Source organism: Pristiophorus japonicus, chromosome 6 (assembly GCF_044704955.1).
Source record: "Pristiophorus japonicus isolate sPriJap1 chromosome 6, sPriJap1.hap1, whole genome shotgun sequence".
In the NCBI taxonomy this organism is placed as follows: domain Eukaryota; kingdom Metazoa; phylum Chordata; class Chondrichthyes; family Pristiophoridae; genus Pristiophorus; species Pristiophorus japonicus.
Window position 1 is genome coordinate 67520968 of NC_091982.1, and position 25120 is coordinate 67546087.

Genomic DNA, 25120 nt, shown 5'->3' on the forward strand with positions numbered 1-25120 from the left:
ATTGCGGCGCAAGTACATTTATCAAATAGAGTTGATAAAAACTGGCGGTAAAGTGAAATGAATAATTGATTGCTGAGAGAACACGTCAAGTGGGCTCGGGCCAGAAATAGCAACAGCCTCCATCAGTGAGTGGGAGGCCAGCTACACAACCTTTTTATCTGCTAGCAGCAGGCTCCTCTTTCAAATGTAAATCATTCTTTTTTTGTACGGGGGCAGTGAAATAATGAATCAATCATTAATACGACGGGCAAACACTGAACAGAGGCACGTTGCCGTGATATTTCAGGGAGCTGAGTTAAGGGCAAACTCCCATTACATTTCACAAAAATTAAGAACTTTTTTTATTCGTTCCTGGGATGTGGGCGTCGCTGGCAAGGCCGGCATTTATTGCCCATCCCTAATTGCCCTTGAGAAGGTGGTGTGAGCCTCCTTCTTGAACCACTGCAGTCCGTGTGGTGAAGGTGCTCCCACAGTGCTGTTAGGGAGGGAGTTCCAGGATTGTGACCCAGCGACAATGAAGGACATAAGAACATAAGAAATAGAAGCAACAGTAAGCCATATGGCCCCTCGAGCCTGCTCTGTCATTTAATACAGTCATGGCTGATCCGATCATGGAATCAGCTCCACTTCCCCACCCGCTCCCCATAATCCTTTATTCCCTAATCGCTCAAAAATCTGTCTATATCTGCCTTAAATATATTCAATGCCTCCACAGCTCTCTGGGGCAGAGAATTCCACAGATTTACAACCCTCTGAGAGAAGAAATTCCTCCGCATCTCAGTTTTAAATGGACGGTCCCTTATTCTGAGACTATGTCCCCTCGTTTTAGTTTCCCCTATGAGTGGAAATATCCTCTCTGCGTCCACCTTATCGAGCCTGCTCATTATCTTATATGTTTCGATAAGATCAGCTCTCATTCTTCTGAACTCCAATGAGTATAGCCAACCTACTCAACCTATCTTCATAAGTCAACCCCCTCATCTCCGGAATCAACCTCGTGAACCTTCTCTGAACAGCCTCCAATGCAAGGAACGGCCGATATATTTCCAAGTCAGGATGGTGTGTGAGTTGGAGGGGAACGTGGAGGTGGTGGTGTTCCCATGCGCCTGCTGCCCTTGTCCTTCTAGGTGGTAGAGGTCGCGGGTTTGGGAGGTGCTGTTACACGATGGAGGGTGAGATGCAACAGTTGAGAGAGAGAGAGCGAAAGAGAGAGAGAAATAATTACAGATCGCCCTAGCCGCAGCCAGTGTTCCAGATTGAAGTAAGGCCTTGGGATGTTTATCACACTATAAACATTCCATAGATACTACTGCAACTTACATGAAAGCATGTTGAGGGTATGTCTGTTGTAGAGAAATATAAACTTGTGTGTGTAAGAATCGGCTGAAGGACAGTGCATTGACAACTGACTAGCATATAAGACAAGGCCAGTTCCAGTTTGATAAGAAGAAATCAGTGAAGAAAAAAAATAAGCTTTATGTTTAATTTTAAAAGAGAGAGACGTACAATGATGAGAGCATGCCGACGTTCAAATCTGCAGAAAAGCTCCGCTTGTAAGTTATGTTATTTTCTGTTTTATATGTTAAAGTAGAAAAAAATAACGTGATGCTAACCATAAAACTGAATTTGTTACTGCTCAAGTGAACAATGGAAGGCTATTGAAAACAGCAGGAGGTGCAGTCAAAGAACCTCGGAGAGTTGTTGCACAGCAAAGATATCGTCGCAGAAAAAGTCTGCAAATAGCAAATGAGTTTTGGATTTTTTTTAAATCTCAGGATTTGGAAAATGGTTTACACAAAGTGTAGTCTACTTCCAGGGCGATGGGGGAAAGAGCAGGGGGAGTGGGACTAATTGGATCGCTCTTTCACTGAGCCGGCACAGGCACGATGGGCCGAATGGCCTTATGTGCTGTAAGATTCTGTGATCCTAACATTGAAAGGAATGTAATCAAATATTGTGAAGCAGATGAGAGGCGAGTCTATTCATTATAATTTCCATTATCATCAGGATTGTGTAATACTGGCACATCTCCGGACCATCGTAAATCAGAGAACGAAAGATCAAGTTTGTATTCACACCTTTCATGGCCTCAGGATGTCCCAAAGCGCTTTACAGCCAATTAAGTACTTATGTGTAATCACTGTTGTGCTATAGGAATGACAGCAGCCAAAAAATGTGCAATGCAAGGTCACACAAACAACAGTAAGTTAAATGACTCCCCAAAGCCTTTCCACCATCTACAAGGCACAAGTCAGGAGTGTGCTGGAATACTCTCCACTTGCCTGGATGAGTGCAGCTCCAACAACACTCGAGAAGCTCGACACCATCCAGGACAAAACAGCCTGCTTGATTGGTACCTCATCCACTACCTTCAACATTCACTCCCTCCACCACCGGCGCACCGTGGCTGCAGAGTGCACCATCTGCAAAGTGCACTGCAGCAACTCGCCAAGGCTTTTTCGGCAGCACCTCCCAAACCCGCAATCTCTACTGCCCAGAAGGACAAGGGCAGCAGGCGCATGGGAACACTACCACCTCCAAGTTCCCCTCTGTAAAGTCCTGACCCTGCAATACAGACTCAAACGAGACACATGCTGAAGTCAAGATCACTCAGGACCTGTACCTTTATTTCACAGCTCTCGAATCTCCTGAGACCTGTCTTTATATATCTGTGTGTAACAGGTATGCAGTGTCTCCTGCAAGTGCACCCCTGGTGGTAAGGTATGCTTGTGGTTACAGGTCATATCTAGTTACAGTCATGTATAGCATGGTAAGATACAGTTATATACAGAAATGTAAGATACATGACATCACCCTCCTCCAAGGTCTTATTGTCTTTATAGGTTCAGTCTCTCAGGTGGTCTACGCTCTCGCATGGAGCGTCTTAGTTGTGGTTCAGTTGTTTGCCTTGGTGCCTGTTTTTCTTTCGATGTGATTGCTGGTATCTCGTCTGGGCTGTCTGTTTCGTTCAGTATGATTGTTGGTATCTCGCCTGGGCTGTCTGTTGAGACAGCCCTTTCCTCAGGTTGTTCCCTCTGTCTGTCCACCAGGTGTGGTGTGAGTTCTACATTGTAGTCTGCCTCTGGTTCTGCAGTGTTGTTGGTGAATCTACTTTTTACTTGGTCTACATGCCTCCGGCAGGTTTGGCCATTGTCCATTTGTACAACTAGTAGCCTGTTTGCTTCCTTGACTGTTACTGTCCCTGCAAGCCATTTGGGATACCTGCCATAGTTTAGCACAAACACTTTGTCCCCTATCTCATTCCACCTCCCCCTCGAATTTCGGTCATGGTACTCAGTTAGCTTACGGCACTTTGCCTCAACGATTTCATGCATGTCTGGGAGGATTAACGAAAGCCTTGTCTTTAAGGTCCATTTCATCAATAGTTGCATGGGGGGAGCCCCAGTCAATGAACGTTGACGAGATCTGTATGCCAGCAGCAGTCGCGACAGGTGGCCCTGCAGCGTGGGACCTTAGATTTCAAGCATGCCTTGATTTGCACTGCTCGCTCCGTCTGGCCTTTGGAGGCCAGCTTGAACGGTGCCGTCTTAACGTGATTTATGCCGTGGTCAACTATAAAATCTTGGAATTCTGCGCTGGTGAAGCACGGACCATTATCACTGACCGATATGTCAGGAATTCTGTGCGTTGCAAACATGGTTCCAAGGCTCTCCACAGTGGTGGAGGTGGTGCTCGAGTTTAAAATGGTGCATTCGATCCACTTTGAAAATGCATCGACGACTACGAGGAACATTTTGCCCATGAATGGGCCCGCATAGTCTATGTGCACCCGCGACCACGGTTTGGCGGACCAGGGCCAGGGGCTCAGGGGGGCCTCCCTGGGGGCTACTGAGTTGGGCACAAATGGTGCACCGTCAGACACAGAGCTCCAAGTCCGCGTCAATGCCAGGCCACCAGACCTGGGATCTGGCTATGGCCTTCATGAGAATGATCCCCGGGTGCCTGCGGTGGAGCTCCTGGACAAATGCCTCTCTGCCTCGCAGAGGCATAACTACTTGACTGCTTATTCCACACAGGTATGCAGTGTCTCCTGCAAGTGCACCCCTGGTGGTAAGGTATGCTTGTGGTTACAGATCATATCTAGTTACAGTCATGTATAGCATGGTAAGATACAGTTATGTACAGTAATGTGAGATACATGACATCGCCCTCCCCCAAGGTCTTATTGTCTTTATAGATTCAGTCTCTCAGGTGGTCTATGCTCTCGCGTGGAGCCTCTTAGTTGTGGTTCAGTTGTTTGCCTTGGTGCCTGTTTTTCTGCACATGTGGGCCAGATGCCCTGTATAGTTGCAGTTTCTGCAAACAGCATGCTGAAATTGACACCCCCTTGATGAGTGCCTTCCCCCACATTTCCAGCACAGACCGCTTCCATTGTTTCCGAAGGATGAGCTGCTTCTGGCTGATCTCTTTTGAGCTTCTCTCAGTATGTAGTTGATTGCTCGCCTTGTGGGTTGATGAGGTGTGAACGGCCGTTCATGTGGCCCTTGATGGCTTCTGGCACCACTGCCTGCTGTTGAGGGCCTGCTCTCCTGCCTTTGTCTGTGTGTGGGGGTAGCGGCTTGTTTCACGCTGTGAAACGCTTGTTCCGATGTTTCGTTAGTTGTCGTATCCACAGTGTAGATCAACCTCATTTCTTCTTCTCCTGCCAAGAATGTCTGTGCAACCAGTGCTGCTGCCTCTCGGGACAAGTTCTTGGTCTCTATGAGCTTTCGGAATATGCCTGCGTGGCCTATTCCTTCAATAAAAAAGTCTCTCAATACTTCTCTCCTTAGTTCATCGAAGAACTCACATAAACTAGCCAGCCTCCAAAGTTCCGCCACAAAGTCGGGTATGCTCTAGCCCACACAGCGTCTGTAGTTGTCGAACCTGTGTCTCGCCATGTGTAGGCTACTCGCTGGCTTCAGGTAGTCTCTTACCAATGTGCTCAACTCTTCAAACGACTTGCTTGCTGGTTTCCCGGGTGCCAGCAGGTCCTTCATTAAGGCGTATGTTTTCGAGCCACAGCTGGTCAAAAAATGGGCTCTTCTCTTGTCTGCCTTATCGTCGCCTAACCAGTCTTTGGTTACAAAACTTTGCTGGAGCCTTTCTATAAAGTCCTCCCAATTATCTCCAGCATTGTATTTTTCATCTGAGCCGTTGGTCGCCATTCTGTGGATTCTGTGATCCCGTAACTTGTCGCCACTGTAAAGTCCTGTCCCTGCAGTACAGACTCACACGAGGCACATGCTGAAGTCAAGATCACTCAGGACCTCCACCTTTATTTCACAGCTCTCGAATCCCACACTTGCCTGAGACCTGTCTTTATATACCTGTGTGGAACAGGTATGCAGTGTCTCCTGCAAGTGCACCCCTGGTGGTAAGGTATGCTTGTGGTTACAGATTATATCTAGTTACAGTCATGTATAGCATGGTAAGATACAGTTATGTACAGTAATATGTGATACATGACATCCTCCAAGTCACACACCATCCTGACTTGGAAATATATCGTCGTTCCTTCATCGTTGCTGGGTCACAATCCTGGAACTCCCTCCCTAACAGCACTATGGGAGCACCTTCACCAAACGGATTGCAGCGGTTCAAGAAGGCGGCTCACCACCACCTTCCCAAGGGCAATTAGGGATGGACAATAAATGCCAGCCTTGCGGTGATGCCCATATCCCATGAATAAATTGTAAAAAGGCCAGATGTTTTCTTTTAGGGATAAATGTTGGCTGGGACACTGGGAGAAGTGTTAACTGATAGTGAGGATCTTGTTCACAGGCCCCTTTACAAGGTTTTTCTGTGCTCTCTCTCATCATGGTGATAAAGCAAAGAGATATTGAGGAGTGAAGGAAGAATTCACAGTGACGTTAGTTCACAGTGGCGTTAGGTCACAGTGGAGTTAGGTCACATTGGCGTTAGTTCACAGTGGTGTTAGTTCACAGTGCCGTTAGGTCACAGTGGCATTAGGTCACAGTGGCATGAGTTCACAGTGGCATTAGAGGATTGAGGAGACAACGAAAGATGAGTTGTCAGTCTTTCAACGTGGGTCAGTTGGCTCCCAGTTCCACCCCAGGATTAGAGCAGATAATTGGGTGGAGCTGCATTACCAAAGGTGCTCTCTTTGGACCGGATATTGAGCTCAGACCCCATCAGGGTGAACACTAAAGAACTCCAAGGATTATTTGAAGAAGAGCATGGAATTTCCCCAAAGTTTCTCGACCAATAACGTTGGCATGCTCTCATCCTTGTACGTCTCTCTTCTAAAACTAAACACAAAAGTTTATTTTCTTATACACTGATTTCTCCTTATCAAACTGGAACTGGCCTTGCCTTATATGCTAGTCGTTTGTCAATGCACTGTCCTTCAGCCGACTCTTGCACACACAAGTTTACATTTCTCTACAACATACATACATCAAAGACAGATGAACTGGCCAGTCATGGCATTGCCCTTTGATGGCATCTTGCTGTGGGCAGAATATGTTATCGCTGGTGATTATTGTCACAGGTATTGGAAGCTCTGTCTGATCTTGTTTCCATGAACTAAGACTATATAACTGCAAGTTCTTCACTTCTAATCTCTCTCTGTGTCTCTATTTAGTTCTCAAGATGTCTGGCACACAGAAGATTGGATCTCTTGAGCCTACCGATTGACGCAGAGTGTACTTTGTCCTGGGCTACAGCTCTCTCTGGTATTTCAATACAATATGATGGTTTTGCTTTGAATTTAACATTGTAATATTTATTTTCAGATTTCAACCTATCGTTACATTGTGAAATGTAGTCACGTGCCGGAGAGGTTAGCTTCTGATACCTGAATACAGGTACAGTATAAATTATAATGCATTATAATCCATCTTATCCATTGTAAAAATCAGTGGTAGCAGAAGGCTCCATTCTGTAATGTTAGCCTGATTAAAGAGTCGTTTATTCAGTACTTCCAGGCCTGGAAGAAATCAAAAACAGTAATACAGGATTAATCCCCACTCCAGAGACTTGAGTGCAATACTGAGGGAGTGCCACACTGTCGGAGGGGCAGTACTGAGGGAGAGCTGCACTGCCGGTGGGGCAATACTGAGGGAGTGCTGCACTGTCGGAAGGGCAATACTGAGGGGTTGCTGCACTGTAGGAGCGGCAGTACTGAGGGAGTGTCACACTGTCGGAGCTGCAATACTGAGGGAGCGCCGCACTGTTGGAGGGGCAGTACTGAGGGAGCGCCGTCTTTCAGATGAGACACTAAACTGAGGCCCCCGTCTGCTCTCTCAGGTGGACGTAAAAATCCCACATCACTATTTGAAGAAGAGTAGGGGAGTTATTCCTGGTGTCCTGGGGCCATTATTTATCCCTCAACCAACATCACTAACACAGATTATCTGGTCGTTGTCAAATTGCTGTTGGTGGGAGCTTGCTGTGTGCAAATTGGCTGCTGAGTTTCCTACATTACAACAGTGATTACACTTGAAAAAAGTACTTAATTGGCTGTAAAGTGCTTTGGGACATCCTGAGGTCATTAAAGGCGCTGTATAATATTTCAAGCCTTGCATGATGTTAGGTACTTTTCGAAGGTATGTGCTTGCTAACATGAATCTCTGGAGTTTGATTTGAATGTCCACATGTTGGAACGATTGGGATTTCTTTCTCTGAGTACAAACTTTATGGGTTTGAATTTGCGTAGCGTCCATTTGGGGCAATAACTTTAGCCGAGCTCAAATGTATCGCCGGATGTTACCCGATTCTGGCAGACGCAAACTTCCGGTTTAGCGCTCCAGGAGGGAAGTGGCGTGTTATTCAAACAGCACTTCCCTTGGAGCACGAACCGGAGCGAGAGGGGCAGCAGCGGCAGAGCGCTGGGCAATGTCCCGTGCAGCACTGCCTGACTCACAGGCTCCTCCCCTCCGTTATAGGGAAGGGCCGTCACTGCAGGCTCTGCAGTAAATGCAATCCACTGCTCGCCAATGGCAGCCGTGATCTGTGAAGATCAGCCCCGAGCTCTCAAGGCTGATCAGTCGCGGTGGAGAAAAATGTAAAAAAAAAAATGCCCTGAGGACTGTATAAAATCTTTTCCCTACCTCCCCGGCAATCCCTTGAACTACCGCTCCCCCAAGCGCCCGGCCTCCCTGACAACGCCTCCTGCAGCTGCCGGTGCCGACGCCCAGCGATGCTGCAGGGGGCGGAGGCGAATTTTGCATCCAGGGCGGTAACGGGGCGCTGCGCACCGGATAACGTCACGAGATCGAGGCGTTAGGGGCGCTAAGCTGCAAGGGAAGTTCACAAGCGTCGGTACTCTCGCCACGCCCGGTCACAGCGCCGGTATCGCTTCATTATCGCCCCCCCCAGAGACGCTAACAGAAGGTGCAAAGGAGGCCAATTTCTCCCGCTATATTGCGAGCCGGGGATGAACCGGCCCGACTATCAGCCTTAACGATAACTTGCACATAAGCTGTCTCCAAAATAGGATTTCCTGGCAACAGGAAATTACACTCAAAATTCGTCCGGCTTTTACGCCGATGTCAAATTTACACCTAAATTTCCTGCCAGTCCCAGCAGCATATGCAGGAACATAAAATGAGTGTACAGAAGTGGATTTTAGTGGAAACCATTGGGGCCAGAGGAAAGTGCAGAACTCGCATCATATATTCCTTCTTTAAATATTTAACTGGAAGTTTCAAGCCATCATTCATGCACATCAGACACAGCAAGGTTAAGAACATGTAATTGGGGAAATTTTTACATTTTTAATGTGACTTATACTGGTGCCATAAAAACAGAAAATACTGAGCAGGTCTCGGCAAGCATCAATCTTTTAAAAATAGCTTTAAATATCACAGTTAAATCCCAGTAAAATGACCCCTCTCCTGTTACATCTAAATTGCCGGGCAAATTTTACACCCATTCTGATCCAGCGCAATTGCAGGAAATTTGCGTGTAAGTCACATTAGTCTGGCGGCGGAGGGATTCAAACAATGCGGTCAGGTGCTGGGGCTCAATAGACAGGAGTAAACAATCGAGGAAATTCTGGCTTAGCGCGACTTTGAGCGTAACACACTTGTGTCTGAGTTCCCTCGAGTTTTTAGGCTGGGTGTCTGCCTCAGACCCCAATCACATCCGTCTCTGGATGTAGATACACAGGAAATTCCACCCCGGTGACCCATACCAAGGATACTTTGAGGAGGCTGTGATACATTCTTAGGACATCACTAACAAACACACTCCACACAAGATGGCTCCAATACATCATGTGACCTTGCCACATGATCCTTTACTGTGTGTGTGTGTGGCGGGGTCAGATTGGTGGAGGACCTTTGTCTTACGAATGTTTAGTGTAAGGTCCATGCTCTCATATGCCTCGGTGAAGATGTTGACTGTGGCTTGGAGTTCGGCCACTGCTTGTGCCCGTATTGTAGTTCGATGACAGAGCGTGGGACGATCTTGGATCTAACCTGGAGGCGTTGAAGGTTGAACAGGTTCCCATTGTTTCGATAGTTTAGTTCCACTCCAGCGGGGAGCTTGTTGAGAGTGAGATGGAGCATTGCAGCGAGGAAGATCGAGAAGAGCGTTGGTGCGATGACGCAGCCCTGCTTGATCCTGGTCCGGACAAGGATTGGGTCTGTGGTGGAGTCGTTTGTCAGGATCATGGCTTGCATGTCGTTGTGGAGCATGCGGAGAACGGTGACAAACTTTTGGGGGCAGCCGAAACGGAGGAGGAGGCTCCATAGTCCCTCATGGTTGACAGTGTCAAAGGTCTTTATGAGGTCAAAGAAGGCCATGTACAAGAGTTGGTGCTGTTCCCTGCATTTCTCTTGCAGTTGTCGCGCGGTGAAGATCATGTCCGTTGTACCCCTTAGTGAATGGAATCAGCACTGTGACTCCGGAAGGAGTTCTTCAGCCACAGGGAGAAGATGGTTGCGAAGGATTCTTGCGATGACTTTCCGAGTGACCGACAGCAGGGAGATTCCTCTGTAGTTGCGGCAGTCGGATTTGTCCCCTTTTTTGAAGATGGTCACGATTACTGCTTCTCTGAGATCTCCCAGCATGATCTTGGACAATGTGGACCATTTCCCATATCTTGGGCGCCAACAAGGGCAGACATCGACGACGAGGTACAACACCGCCTCCAGTGCACCGGCGCAGCCTTCGATCGCCTGAGGAAGAGAGTGTTTGAAGACCTGGCCTTCAAATCTGGCACCAAGCTCATGGTCTACAGGTCATACCCGCCCTCCTATGTGGCTCAGAGACGTGGACCATGTACAGTAGACACCTCAAAGTGCTGGAGAAGTACCACCAGCACTGCCTCCGCAAGATCCTGAAAATCTCCTAGGAGGACAGATGCACCAATGTTTATTTTCTCACTCAGGCCAATATCCCCAGCATCGAAGCACTGACCACGCTCGACCAGCTCCGCTGAGCAGGCCACATTGCCCATATGCCCGACATGAGACTCCCAAAGCAAGCACTCTACTCGAAACTCCTACACGGCAAGCGAGCCCCAGGTGGGCAGAGGAAACGTTTCAAGGACACCCTCAAAGCCTCCTTGATAAAGTGCAACATCCCCACGGACACCTGGAGTCCCTGGCCAAAGACTGCCCCAACTGGAGGAAAAGCATCCGGGAGGGTGCTGAGTACATCGAGTCTCATCGCCGACAGCATGCAGAAAACAAGCGCAGGCAGCGGAAGGAGCGTGCGGCAAACCAGACTCCCCACCCACCCTTTCCTCCAATGACTGTCTGCCCCACCTGTGACAGACTGTAATTCCCGTATTGGACTGTTCAGTCACCTGAGAACTCACTTTTAGAGTGGAAGCAAGTCTTCCTCGATTTCAAGTGACTGCAGATGATGACTTATCTCAATAGTTGCAGTACATCATCATCATTGTCACAGGCAGCCCCTCGGAGTCAAGGATGGCTTGCTTCCACATTAAAAATGAGTTCTCAGCTGATTGAAGAGTCCGATGTGGGAACTACAGTCTCTGTCGCAGGATGAACAGATGGTGGTTGAAAGGACATTGGTTGAAGTGCTGATTTGTTGAAGTGCTTGGCTTTTCATGAGCTCCTTCCACCATATGCGCTAGGTCTCCACTTGCTCCCGGTGAAGAGACTCCAAGCGTTCGACGTCCTCACAGATTATTCTCTTCCATTTTGAGCGATCTTGTGCCAGGGACTCCCAGATGCCGGTGGGGATGTTGAACGTCTTCAAGGAGGCCTTGAGGGTTTCCTTGAAGCGTTTCTTCTGCCCACCTTTGGCTCGCTTGCCGTGTCGGAGCTCCAAGTAGAGCGCTTGCTTTGGGAGTCTCGTATCAGGCATGCGGACGATGTGGCCCGTCCAGCAGCGCTGATCAAGCGTGGTCAATGCTTCAATGCTGGGGATGTTGGCCTGGGCGAGAACACTGACATTGGTGCATCTGTCCTGCCAATGGATTTGCAAGATCTTCCTGAGGCAGCATTGATGACATTTCTCCAGTGCTGTGAGGTGCCTGTTGTATATAGTCCATGTCTCAGATGCATATGAGGGCAGGTATCACTATTGCCCTGTAGACCATGAGCTTGATGCTGGGTTTGAGGTCTTGGTCTTCGAACACTCTCTTTGTCAGATAACCGAAGGCTGCACTGGCACACTGAAGGCGGTGTTGAACCTTGTCGTCGATGTCTGCCCTTGTACGCTCCTGAGGTATGGAAAATGGTCCACGTTGTCCAAGGCCATGCCTTGGATTTTGATAACCGGTGGACAGTGCTGTGTGGCGGGGGTAGGTTGGTGGAGGACATTTGTCTTGTGGATGTTTAGTGTAAAGTCCATGCTCTCGTATGCCTCGGTGAAGGTGTTGACTATTGTGTTCCTAACACAGATAAGACTGCACACAGGGAGGTTGAAGTAACAGTGACCTCAGTCTTTATTAAGACACTCCAGAGTGAGGAACAGGCCTTAGGGGCCGGCTTATATACAGTGCTCCCAAGGAATGCTGGGATCCCTTGGTACTTCAGGGGATGCGCTCCCTGGTGGCGGAACATGGGAGTGCATGCTTTACAGATACACAACATCACTCCCTCGCAAAGTCAAAGTGAAAACTATTTACAAGGTGAGGCAGTCGGGAGCCTTTCTTTCCCTGGTGGACCGCCTCGTTACAAATATCTGTTCTGTTGTGTTGGCTGTGTTCTAGCTTGGCTGGCATGTTGTTGGCCCTGCAGGGCTGCTGGTTGAGCCTGGCCTTGCTGGGCTGTTGGGTGTGATGGGTTCGATTTCCTGGTCCGGGGTAGTGTCGTTGATCCTTTGGGTGTGTGTTGTGGGCTCGAAAAGGTGGTGTCTGCTGTGGGTTGTTCAGGGCAGTCTGTGAACCGCAGCCTCGTTTGGTCCAAGTGCTTTCTGCAAATTTGTCCATTGTCTAGTTTGACTAAAAACACCCTACTCCCTTCTTTAGTTATCACCGTGCCCGCGATCCACTTGGGACCATGTCCATAGTTTAGCACATACACAGGGTCATTCAGATCAATTTCCCGTGACACAGTGGCATGACCATCGTTTACATTTTGTTGCTGCCACCTGCTCTCTACCTGGTCATGCAGGTTGGGGTGAACTAGCGAGAGTCTGGTTTTAAGTGTCCTTTTCATGAGTAGCTCAGCTGGGGGCACCCCTGTGAGCAAGTGGGGTCTCATGCGGTAGCTGAGCAATACTCGGGATAGGCGGGTTTGGAGTGAGCCTTCTGTGACTCAATTGAGGCTCTGTTTGATTGTTTGTACTGCCCGCTCTGCCTGCCCATTGGAGGCTGGTTTAAATGGGGCCGAGTGACGTGTTTGATCACATTGCGGGTCATGAATTCTTTAAATTCGGCACTGGTGAAACGTGGCCATTTGTCAGTGACTAGTATGTCAGGCAGGCCGTGGGTGGCAAACATGGTCCTCACGCTTTCAATGGTGGCGGTGGCGATGCTTCCCGACATTATTTCACATTCAATCCATTTTGAAAAAGCATCCACCAACTCCAGGAACATTTTACCGAGAAACGGGCCCGCATAGTCGACATGGTTACTCGAGCATGGTCTGGAGGGCCAGGACCACAAACTTAGTGGTGCCTCTCTGGGCGTGTTGCTCAACTGAGCACACACACTGCATTGCCGTACACAGGACTCTAAGTCAGAGTCGATACCAGGCCACCACAATTGGGATCTGGCTATCTGTGGAGATCCGAGATGAACGTCTCCCTGCCCTTTTTGGGTAGCACTACGCGGTTACCCCAACACAGGCAGTCTGCCTGAATGGACAGCTTGCCCTTTCAATGCTGGAATGGCTTGATTAGCTCTTGCATTTCAACGGGGATGCTGGCCCAGCTCCCATGCAGTACACAGTTTTTTACTGGGGACAGCAGAGGATCTTGGCTGGTTCAAGTCCTAATCTGGCAGGCCGTGACAGGTGATTTATCATTTTCAAATGCTTCCATGACCATCAACAAGTCTGCGGGCTGTGCCACCATCAACAAGTTTGCAGGCTGCGCCATTTCCAGCCCCGTGGTGGGCAATGGTAGCCGACTGAGAGCATCCGCACAGTTCTCGGTGGTATAGTTATACGCTGATAGTATAGTTATAGGCTGATAGCGTGAGTGCCCACCTTTGTATGCGGGCTGAGGCATTGGTATTTATCCCCTTGTTTTCAGCGAACAGGGATATGAGGGGCTTGTGATCGGTTTCCTGCTCAAATTTGAGGCCAAACAGATGATGCATTTTCTTTACCCCGAACACAAATGCTAATGCCTCTTTCTCAATCATGCTGTAGGCCCTCTCGGCCTTAGACAAGCTCCTGGAGGCATAGGTGACAGGTTGCAACTTCCCCGCAACATTAGCTTGTTGTAATACACACCTGACTCCGTACGACGACGCATCACATGCTAGCACAAGTCTTTTACACGGGTTATACAATACAAGCAGCTTGTTGGAGCATAAAATGTTTCTGGCTTTCTCAAAAGCAATTATTTGTTTTTTTCCCCATATCCAGTTCTCACCTTTACGGAATAACACATGTAGGGGCTCTAAGAGTGTGCTTAACCCCGGTAGGAAGTTACCAAAATAGTTGAGGAGTCCCAGGAACGACCACAGCTCCGTGACGTTCTGTGGCCTGGGCGCATTCCTGATAGCCTCTGTCTTGGCGTCTGTGGGCCAAATGCCATCCGCCGTGATCTTTCTCCCCAAAAACTCCACTTCTGTTGCCATGAAGACGTAGTTCGACCTCTTAAGCCGCAGCCCTACGCGATCCAGTCACTGGAGGACCTCCTCCAGGTATTGTAGATGCTCGACGGTGTCCCGAACCGTGACCAATATGTCGTTCTGAAAAACCACCGTGCGTGGTACCGACTTGAGTAGGCTCTCCATGTTTCTCTGGAAGATCACTGCAGCCGATCGAATTCCATTCGGGCATCTGTTGTAGATGAACAGTCCCTTGTGCGTGATGATGCAGGTGAGGCCCTTCGAAGACTCCTCCAACTCCTGCGTCATGTAGGCCGAAGTCAGGTCGAGCTTGGTGAACGTCTTGCCTCCTGCCAGTGTCACAATTAGGTCGTCTGCCTTAGGTAGCAGGTATTGGTCCTGTAATGAGAAACGATTAATAGTTACTTAATAATCGTCGCAAATCCTGACCGTGCCATCCTTTTTGAGTACTGTAACAATCGGGCTGGCCCACTCGCTGAATTCCACTGGGGAGATGATGCCCTCGCGTTGCAGCCTGTCCAGCTCGATTTGCACTCTCACCCTCATCATGTGAGGTAACGCTCGTGCCTTATGGAGAATGGGTCGTGCCTCTGGGACCAATTGGATCCGCACCTTCGCCCCGGAAAAGTTTCCAATGCCTGGCTCAATCCAGAGTGCCAGTTCATGCACCGTGCCCTCGTAAGTGACCTTGACCATGGCGCTGCCCAGGACAATGATAAGCTCTTTGGTGTATTTTCTCAGTTTCGTGTGGATAGTGCTCAGGGCTGGTCTGAGTGCCTTGTTGCACACAGTTTCTCAAACATCTTTTTACTCATGATGGATTGGCTAGTGTCCAGTTCCATGGCTACAGGTAAGCCATTCAATTTTACATTTAGCATTATAGGTGGACATTTCAGCGAAAATGTGTGCACCCAGTGTACTTCAGCATCTGCCTCCTCTCTCTGAGGCTTGAAATTGCTTTGATCCACCATGGACCGATCTTCCTCTGCCACGTGGTGGTTAGCAGGTTTTGCAGAGCTTGCAGCTCATCTGCAAGCTCGTTGGAGGTGTCCCATTGTTCCACAGCTCTTGCAAACATACCCTTTGAAGCGGCATGAATAGACTGAATGGAAGCCTCCACAACGCCAACAAGGTGTGAATTGCCTTGCATTCATCCTTTGTTGCGGACTCTGAGTCATCTGGGTCACCTGAGGTCTGCTGGCAGTTGTAAACTCGTGGTTTCTGCCCTGTACATTTCTGCTCACAACCATAGTTCCAGTTACTTTATGAACATTGCCAGCACTTGTGTGCTGAGAGATTTGTTTGGTGTTATCACTGGTGGACATAAACACCTGTGCTATCACAATGGCTTTGCTGAGGGTCGATGGCTCTACAGTCAAAAGTTTTCGTAGGATGGTCTCGTGGCCAATGCTCAGTACAAAAAGGTCTCTGAGCATTTGCACCAGGTAGCCATCAAACTCACATTGTCCCGCAAGTCGCCTTAGCTCAGCGACGTAGCTCGCCACTTCCTGACCTTCAGATCGCTGGCACGTGTAGAACCGATACCTCGCCATCAGCACGCTCTCCCTCGGGTTAAGATGCTCCTGAACCAGTGTACACAGCTCCTCATATGACTTATCTGTGGGTTTTACCGGAGCCAGAAGATTCTTCATGAGGCTGTAGGTCGGTGCCCCGCAGACTGTGAGGAGGACCGCTCTCCTTCTCCATCCAGCTCGTTGGCTACAAAATACTGGTCTAGCCAATCGACATAGGCTTCCCAGTCCTCACCCTCCAAGAACTTCTCCAGGATGCCCACAGTTTGCTGCATCTTTGCATTGGATTCGTATACTCGTCGCCAGTTATTGTGTTCCTAACACAGATGAAACTGCACACAGGGAGGTTAAAGTAACAGCGGCCTCAGTCTTTATTAAGACACTCCAGAGTGAGGAACAGGCCTTAGAGGCCGGCTTATAACAGTGCTCCCAAGGAATGCTGGGATCCCTTGGGACTTCAGGGGATGCGCTCCCCGGTGGCGGAACATGGGAGTGCATGCTTTACAGATACACAACATTGACGATGGCTTGGAGTTTGGCCTCCGAATGTGCACAGCCGCAAACGTCGTCTGGGTACAGTAGTTCAATGACAGAGGATGGGATGACCTTGACAGGGCAGAGGTTGCACAGATTCCCATTTGTCCTGTAATTTAGCTCCACTCCAACGGGGAGATTGCTGAGGATGAGATGGTGCATTGCAACAAGGAAGATCGAGAAGAGCGTTGGTGCGATGACACAGCCTTGCTTGACCCTGGTCTGAATGTGGATTGGGTCTGAACGTGGATTGGGTCTGTGATGGATCCGTTGGTCAGGATTATAGCTAGCATGTCATCGTGGAGCAGGCGGAGAATGGTGACAAACTTTTGAGGACAGCCAAGTTTGAAGAGTACGCTCCATAATCCCTCACGGTTGACAGTGTCGAAGGCTTTTGTGAGGTCGAAGGAGGCCATGTACAAGAGTTGGTTCTGATCCCTGCATTTCTCTTGTATCTGCCACATGGTGAAGATCATGTCCGTTGTATCCCTTAGTGGGCGAAATCCGCATTGTGACTCTAGGAGGAGTTTTTCAACCACAGGGAGAAGGCGATTGAGAAGGATCCTTGCGATGACTTTCCCGGTGGTCAACAGCAGGAAGATTCCTCTGTAGTTACCGCAGTCGAACCTATCCCTTTTCTTGAAGCTGGTCATGATTACAGCGTTTCTGAGATCTCCTGGCATGATCTCATCCTTCCAGATAAGAGAGATGAGGTCATGAATCCGTACCAGTAGTGCTTCTCCGCCATGCCTTAGTGCTTCGGCGGGGATTCCATCTGCTCCTAATGACTTGTTGTTAGATGGCCTTTTCAACCTCATGCTGGGCTGGGGTTGTGCTGAGATGGTGGCTGGTAGCTTGCTGCGGGATGGAGTCGAGGACACGCACGTTGAAGACAGAGTCTCGGTTGAGGAGATCCCTCGAAGTGCTTCTTCCAGCGGGCCCTGACTGCCTCTCTCTCCTTGATTAAAACTTCTCTGTTCTTGGCCCTCAGTGGGGTAGGATCTTGGGTGCTTGGGCCATAGGTGCTCTTCACTTCACTGAAGAATCCTCTCAAGTCGTGGTTGTCGGCCAGCTGTTGGATCTCCTGCGCTTTCTCCACCCACCATTTGTTCTTTAGGTCGCGGGTTTTCTGTTGGACCTCGGCCTTCAGACGTCTGTAGAGCTGCTTTCTTGCTCTCGAGTTGTGTTGCTGCTTCCAGTTCAAGAGTGCCTTGCGTTTGCAGCTTATTAACTCCTGGATCTCCTGGTCGTTCTCGTCGAACCAGTCTTAGTGTTTCCTGGTCGAGTGACTGAGCGGCTCTTCACAGGTGCTAATTATGGAGGCCTTGAGGCAGACCAGGCACCATGAGCACTCTGCATCTCTGGGTCACTGGGAGTCATCAGGTTGGTAGAGAGTTTCTGGCTGAATAGGGCTTTCTTAGTTGGGTCTCTGAGTGCTCCAGCGTTGATTTTCCTGTAGCAATGTTTCTGTTGCCGTCGCTGCTTTGGGGGCAATGTTGATGTTAATGATGGAGCGGATTAGGTGGTGGTCCAACCAGCAGTCCTTGGCTCCAGTCATGGCGCGAGTGATGCGCCTGTCCTTGCCATCCCTCGCTCAGACGATGATGTAGTCGAGTAGATGCCCGTGCTTGGAGTGAGGGTGTTGCCACGATGCCTTGTACTTGTCCCTCTGACGGAACAAGGTGTTGGTGATGACAAGGTCATGTTCTAGACATTTTGTCAGGAACAGGGTACCGCTGGAGTTGTTTTTCCCTAACCCCTCTCTGCCGATCATGCCTCCCCAGAGGTCTGTGTCCTTTCCGACTCTGGCATTTAAGTCATCCAGGAGGATCAGTTTGTTGTCCGTTGGGACTCGGGACAGGGATTGTTTGAGGCTGGAGTAGAATTCCTCTTGGGCCTCATCGGTAGCTTCCAGTGTTGGGGCGTACACGCTGATAACTGTGGCACACTGGTTCCGGGCTAGAGTGAGCTGGAGAGTCATGAGACGTTCACTAATCCCACAGGAGGAGTCTTTGAGGCAGTGGACCAGCTCGTTCTTGATGGTAAAACCAACTCCATGGAGGCAACGTTCTTCTGGTTTGCCTTTCCAGAATAAGGTGTAACCTCCACCATGTTCCTTGAGCTGGCTTTCCCCTGCCCACTGGGTCTCGCTTAGGGAAACGATGTCGACCTCGAAACGTCTGAGTTCCCGGGCAATGATAACAGTGTGACATTCCGGTCTGTTACTGTTGGGGTTGTCCATGAGGGTCCTGACGTTCCAGGTCCCAAATTCATTTTAAGCGGTGGAAGATGTCTGTGTGTGAATTCTTTTTAACGGCGCCTGGTCTCCAGTAGTCTTGGATCCCCTTGCCACTGGACCAAGACCTAGCTCTGTCAAACCTGTGTGGTGGCTGGTGTGCAACGGCCACCCCACGTTAAAAGAATTCACACACAAGCATCTTCCACCCCTGCAGTATAACAGTAGTCCAGTAGGGATGGCTGTATTACAGAGGCGAGAGTACGGGAGTAAACCTCAAAACTGGAATGAGCAAGACCATCAAAAATGGACCATTAACACCTTCTCAAGGGGCAGCTAGGGGATGGGCAATAAATGCTGGCCTTGCCAGTGATGCCCACATTCCAGGAATGAAGATAGAATATGAGAAATTGCCGCCCCTGTCACTAGGTGCACAGCAAGCCATGGGACAGGCCTGTACTTGTGTTGCTTCTGGGCCATGCAAGGGGGCACCAGATGTGTCCTGTGAGAAACTGAGTGGACACCTGTGGTGAGGGGCTCTTGCCAGCCCAGGGACTGAAGCTCTCCCGCCCCAAGGGATCTCCAGTAGATCGCGATAGTGAAGCTGCTTCTTGTTATCCAGTTTTACATTTTCTGTTATACATACGCACGTTTTATACCCCTTTTACATCGTTGAACAAGAAAATAGGGCAGGGTGTATCACGGGCAGGGTGTATAATGGGCAGGGTGTATAATGGACGGGTGTATAATGGGCAAGGTGTATAACGGGCGGTGTATAACGGGCGTGATGTATAACGGGCGAGTATGTAATGGACGGGTGTATAACGGGCGTGGTGTATAACGGGCGGTGTATCACGGGCACGGTGTATAACGGGCACGGTGTATAATGGGCATGGGGCCTCCAATTCTGGCCTCTTCTGCATCCCCAATTTTAATTGCTCCAACATTGGTGGCCGTGCCTTCTGCTGCCTGGGCCCCAAGCTCTGGAATACACTTGCTAAACCCCTCTGTCGCTCTATCTCTTCTCCTTTAAGGCACACCTTAAAGCTACCTCTTTGACCAAGCCTTGTCCTAATATGTGGCTCGGTGTCAAATTTTGTTTGATTACGCTCTTTTGAAGCGCCTTGGGATATTTTACTATTTTAAAGGTGCTATATAAATTCAAGTTGTTGTTGTCTTTGCTGCTCCAGGCTCTCTCTACATTTAAGATAAATCTAATCACGGTATCATTGTGTTGGTTTGCAGATATTCAGACTACAACAGTCGATATCTGTGAGAAATCAGGAGCAAGGTGGTTGAACGTGAAATTGGACCGAACTCCTTCAGTGTTGAGAAGCTGACTACAAATCTTGTTTTTAAAAATTGTGTGTGACCTTGAACTAGAAGCTCATGAAGACTTTATATGTTAATCAGATATAGTACAGCAAAAACATCCATAATTTCCTTTAATGGTTACATGTGCTCTTCATTAATAATTGTAATGTTTAATTGTGTATTCTGGATGCAAGTTAACTGCCCTTATGCTAAGACGTGCTAGTTTTGCCAACTATATTGTGGCCGTGAATTGGCCTTCAATGGAGAGATTCAATAAATACTCTACAGGACATAAGTGGTTTAATACTAAACTGAGAAATTTTATATTCAGCCCCATGGTCCATGCCGGTGTTTATGCTCCACACCAGCCTCCTCCCACCCCTCTACTTCTCACCCCAACACCATATCCCTCTATTCCTTTCTCCCTCATGTGTTTATCCAGCTTCCCCTCAAATGCATCGATACTATTCACTTCAACCACTCCCTGTGGCAGCGAGTTCCACATTCTCACCACTCTCTGGGTAAAGAAGTTTCTCCTGAATTCCCCATTGGATTTATTAGTGACTATTTTATATTTATGACCCCCCTAGTTCTGGTCTCCCCCCACAAGGGGAAACATCTTCTCTACGTCTACCCTATCAAAACCCTTCATCAACTTAAAGATCTCTCTCAGTCTCCTCTTTCTAAAGAAAAGAGCCCCAGTCTGTTACATAATTCTAATAAATCGTTTTGCACCTCCTCCAGTGCCTCTATGTCCTTTTTATAATATGGAGACCAGAACTGTGCACAATACTACCAAGTTTAACATAACTTCACTGCTTGTCAATTCTGTCCCTCGAAAAATGATCCCCAGTGCTTGGTTTGCATTTATGGCCTTATTAACCTGCGACGCTAACTTTAGTGATTTGTGTACCTGTACCCCCAATTCCTCTGCTCCTCTATCCCATTTACACACATTTTTTCCAAAATGTGATCTCCTTATTCTTCTTCCTTTGTGTCGTCTCCAAATTTTGAAATTGTACTTCTGATTCCCGAGTCCAAATGGTTTATGTAAAAGGTGAACATCAGTGGTCCCTGTGGAACACCACTACCTTTTGCCAGCTTATTTATCTGGTCATTATTACATTGCTGTTTGTGGGAGCTTGCTGTACGCAACTTGGCTGCCGCATTTCCTGCATTACAACAGGGACTACACTCCTAATGTACTTCATTGGCTGTAAAGCACTTCGGGACATTCTGAGAGCACGAAAGGCGCTATAGAAATGCAAGTCTGTCCTTCTTTCCTTAAGGCACAACAAAAATGCTTGTTTACGGTTCACAATATTCTTCTTCTAAGATAATTTAGGAGAAACTAAAGGCCTCCTTACGTGGTAGATCCCGAGTCAGAGCATTTGTTGCGTAGTTCATCAGACTTAGCGCTTTCAATCTCAGCAATCCGTTCTTTCAACACATCACGGATGCCAGATGTGGGGGAACCCAGCTCTGGGGTGGAATATCCTACGATCTGCCTATCATAAGAACATAAGAAATAGGAGCAGGAGTAGGCCATACGGCCCCTCGAGCCTGTTGCACCATTTAATATAATCATGTCTGATCCGATCATGGACTCAGCTCCACTTCCCTGCCCGCTCCCCATAACCCCTTATCCCCGTATTGTTTAAGAAACTGTCTATCTCTGTCTTAAATGCATTCAATGTCCCAGCTTTCTGAGGCAGCGAATTCCACAGATTTACAACCCTCTGAGAGAAGAAATTTCTCCTCATCTCAGTTTTAAATGGGCGGCCCCTTATTCTAAGATCATGCCCCCTAGTTCTAGTCTCCCCTACCAGTGGAAACAACCTCTCTGCATCCACCTTGTCAAGCCCCCTCATAATCTTATACGTTTCAATAAGATTTCCTCTCATTCTTCTGAATTCCACTGAGTGGAGGCCCAACCTACTCAACCTTTCCTCATAAGTCAACCCCCTCATCTCCGGAATCAATCTAGTGAACCTTCCCTGAACTGCTTCCAATGCAAGTATATTCTTTCTTAAATATGGAAACCAAAACTGCATGCTCACCAATACCTTGTATAACTGTAGCAAGACTTCCCTGCTTTTATACTCCATCCCCTTTGCAATAAAGGCCAAGAGTCCATTGGCCTTCCTGATCACTTGCTGTACCTGCATACTATCCTTTTGTGTTTCATGCACAAATACCACCAGGTCCCGCTGTACTGCAGCACTTTGCAATCTTTCTCCATTTAAATAATTCCAACACCAGTGTGTCCATTATACCCCTCGGTGTTAGTAACCTGATCAATTTGCACCGGTGTCTCTCATCCATCCCTAGAGTGTCCAGAGACGATGAAGCTGTCTGATTGTGGTAACAACCCAACTGGTTCACTTATGTCACTTTTGAGAAGGAAATCTGCCAGAATTACCAGGTCTGGGACTATAGGTGACTCCAGGCCCACAGCAATGTGGCAGAGGAAGCCACTCCGTTGTACCAAATTCTATAGAAGGCGGCCCATCTGCACCTTCTCGGGGCAACTAAGGGTGGGCACTAAACATGTGCTCTGCCGATGGTGCCCACACCCTGAGAATGAATTTTCAAACAGTTTGTATCTGCGTCAGTCAGCTGTGCAATCGCTGTAACAGCATTCAAAGACTTGGGTTGGCAGGATGTGGTGTACAGATTATAATATCTCATTTACTACTGCTCACCTTTTATATTTGTCTTTCTTCTTCGGTTTTTATTTCAGAAAATTCTTTCAAGTTGTTTTAGGATGTTAGAATGAAAAGAGAGACTTTCAATGGAAGCTTTAATATTCATGTGACCCAGCTGTGGCAGATCAGAGCTCGGTCTTATATTGGCCAAAACCTCTCTGCCTCTCTTTCCTCCTTCAAGACGCTCCTTAAAACCCACCTCTTTGACCAAGCTTTTGGTCACCTGCCCTAATTTCTCCTTATGCGGCTCGGTGTCATTTTTTTGTCTCATAATACTCCTGTGAAGCGCCTTGGGACGTTGCACTATGTTAAAGGTGCTATATAAATACTAGTTGTTGTTGTTGTTATTTCTTTACATGAGCTTGTGTTTTTGATCAATTTAATTTGGCTTTAGATACACAGAAACCATTGCCCCTGGTGGGGGGAGTCCAGAACCAGGGACGCAATCTTAACATTAGAGCTAGGCCGTTCAGGACTGAAATCAGGAAATGCTTTATTACACAAGGGCAGTGAAAATTGGAACTCTCTCCCCAAAAGGCTGTGGTTGCTCGGGGGGGGGGGGGGTGGGGGGGGTGTCGATTGAAATTTCCGAGACTGAGTTGGCTATCGTTTTATTGGTTAAGGGTATCAAGGGATCTGGAGCAAAGGTGGTTAAATGGAATTGAGAGACAGATCAGCCATGATGTGATTGAATGACGGAACAGGCTCGAGGGGCTCAATGGCCTCCTCCTGCTCCTGTTTTCCGTTAACTAAACAAAGGCAATCCAGTTCAAAGTTACGCACCTGTGGTACAGAACAATGTAAATAGGGATTTTCTGCTTCTCTAATGCCGTCAGTTACATGCAGAGAAAAATGTCGGCAGGAAGAGTCGAACTTTAATTGCTCTGTGGTTGAGCAAGTGAGCGAGGACTCAAAGTTGGCTCCGACATTGAAAATAATGAAGATGGATTTTCAAGGCTCCCCGAAGATACACTGGGGCAGCAATTGCCTACCGCTGGTCCGTCTGTTTTCACCGGCGCAGTGGACGCGGTGGCCTCTTGAGCCAAATTCCACTCATTGGCTTTTTTTTGAGCGGACCGGAAGTCGCTGATAATGGGGGCAGATGTGCGGCAGTGAGCGCACTTGGGGGCCGACGGACGTTGGGGGGGATGGGGGTGGAGTGGCCGTCGCTGTTGGTCAGCAGCGTAGCGCTAATGATGTCACCATGGGGCCGCGTCATCATGTCCCTCCCCATCACTTAAAGGAGAGAGCCTGCGTGTTTTCTGAAGTTCAGTCCTCAGGGAGGCCGAACCCGGGGACATAATTGTTGGATCGACATGGCAGTCGGCTGACAAAAAAAAACCATGGCGGCAACGGCAGTGCGTCCTCCCCTTTAGCAGGACAACAACCTCACTGCATCGGCAGGATAAAGCAGCTTTTGGCACCGCGCAGCCACCTGAGAACTCACTTTTAGAGTGGAAGCAAGTCTTCCTCAATTTCGAGGGACTGCCTATGATGATGATGATGTACGGTCCAATAAAGGAATTACAGTCTCTGTCACAGGTGGGACAGACAGTGGTTGAGGGAAGGGGAGGGTGGGACTGATTTGCCGCACGCACTTTCTGCTGCCTGCACTTGATTTCTGCATGCTCTCGGTAATGGGACTCGAGGTGCTCAGCGCCCTCCTGGATGCTCTTCCTTCACTTAGGGTGGTCTTTGGCCAGCAGGGTGGAACCATTAGGTCTCATCTGTCAGATGATCGGCTCCCATCTGAATTGGAGCAGCATATGGCAGAAGCACTTCACAAAGGAATTGTACGCCAATTTACAAATACAGCAACTCAACGAGGTCCCGGAAAAGGCAAGTGATGCAACATACCATACAACAGGCTCAGCTGTAAATTTAATTGCAATACAGAATTAATAAATGAAATTGAAGTACCCACAGTTGCTGATGGAAGGATATATTAAATGTGCACGAGAATTAAATTACATTGTGTGAGGTCGCTTTTCAAATCCATTACCTAGTTCTGTCACGCGCACTAGGAAATATATCTCTGATTAACAGATGAAGCGGGGTGAGGTGAAATTGGTCTTTGTTAATAGCTTAAAACTGTCTCGGCAGTCAACGGAAAGGTACATCGAGTGCAGTGGAAGCTGGGCGTGCCAATCATCATGTCCGTCTCACGCTACTGGAAAAGCCTAATTCCCCTCTCCTGAGTCTTCACCTTATATGTGGTCAGTGTACTGATCGCTGAGCACCTTCATAGACATGCTAAGTGAATGGGCAACAACGTGGCAGATGGAGTATAATAATGTTGGAAAGTGTGAGGTCATGCACTTTGGCAGAAAAAAATCAAAGAGCAAGTTATTATTTAAATGGAGAAAGATTGCAAAGTGCCGCAGTACAACGGGACCTGGGGGTACTTGTGCATGAATCACAAAAGGATAGTATGCAGGTACAGCAAGTGATAAGGAAGGCCAATGGTAGCTTGGTCTTTATTGCAAAGGGGATGGAGTATAAAAGCAGGGAAGTCTTGCTACAGCTGTACAGAGTATTGGTGAGGCCACACCTGGAATACTGTGTGCAGTTTTGGTTTCCATATTTACGAAAGGATATACTTGCT

General features: G+C 48.3%; 1 long non-coding RNA gene across 3 annotated transcripts in view; it reads left to right on the plus strand.

Moving 5' to 3' along the window:
• LOC139265151 (uncharacterized) overlaps positions 1 to 22843 on the plus strand; it is a 226033-nt gene extending 203190 nt beyond the window's left edge. For all 3 annotated transcript variants that reach the window (XR_011593478.1, XR_011593479.1, XR_011593477.1), the window contains 2 exons: positions 6759 to 6830; positions 19739 to 22843. This is a non-coding gene — a long non-coding RNA (uncharacterized lncRNA). The remainder of the gene's footprint in view (positions 1 to 6758; positions 6831 to 19738) is intronic.
• The last annotated feature ends 2277 nt before the right edge of the window (positions 22844 to 25120 follow it).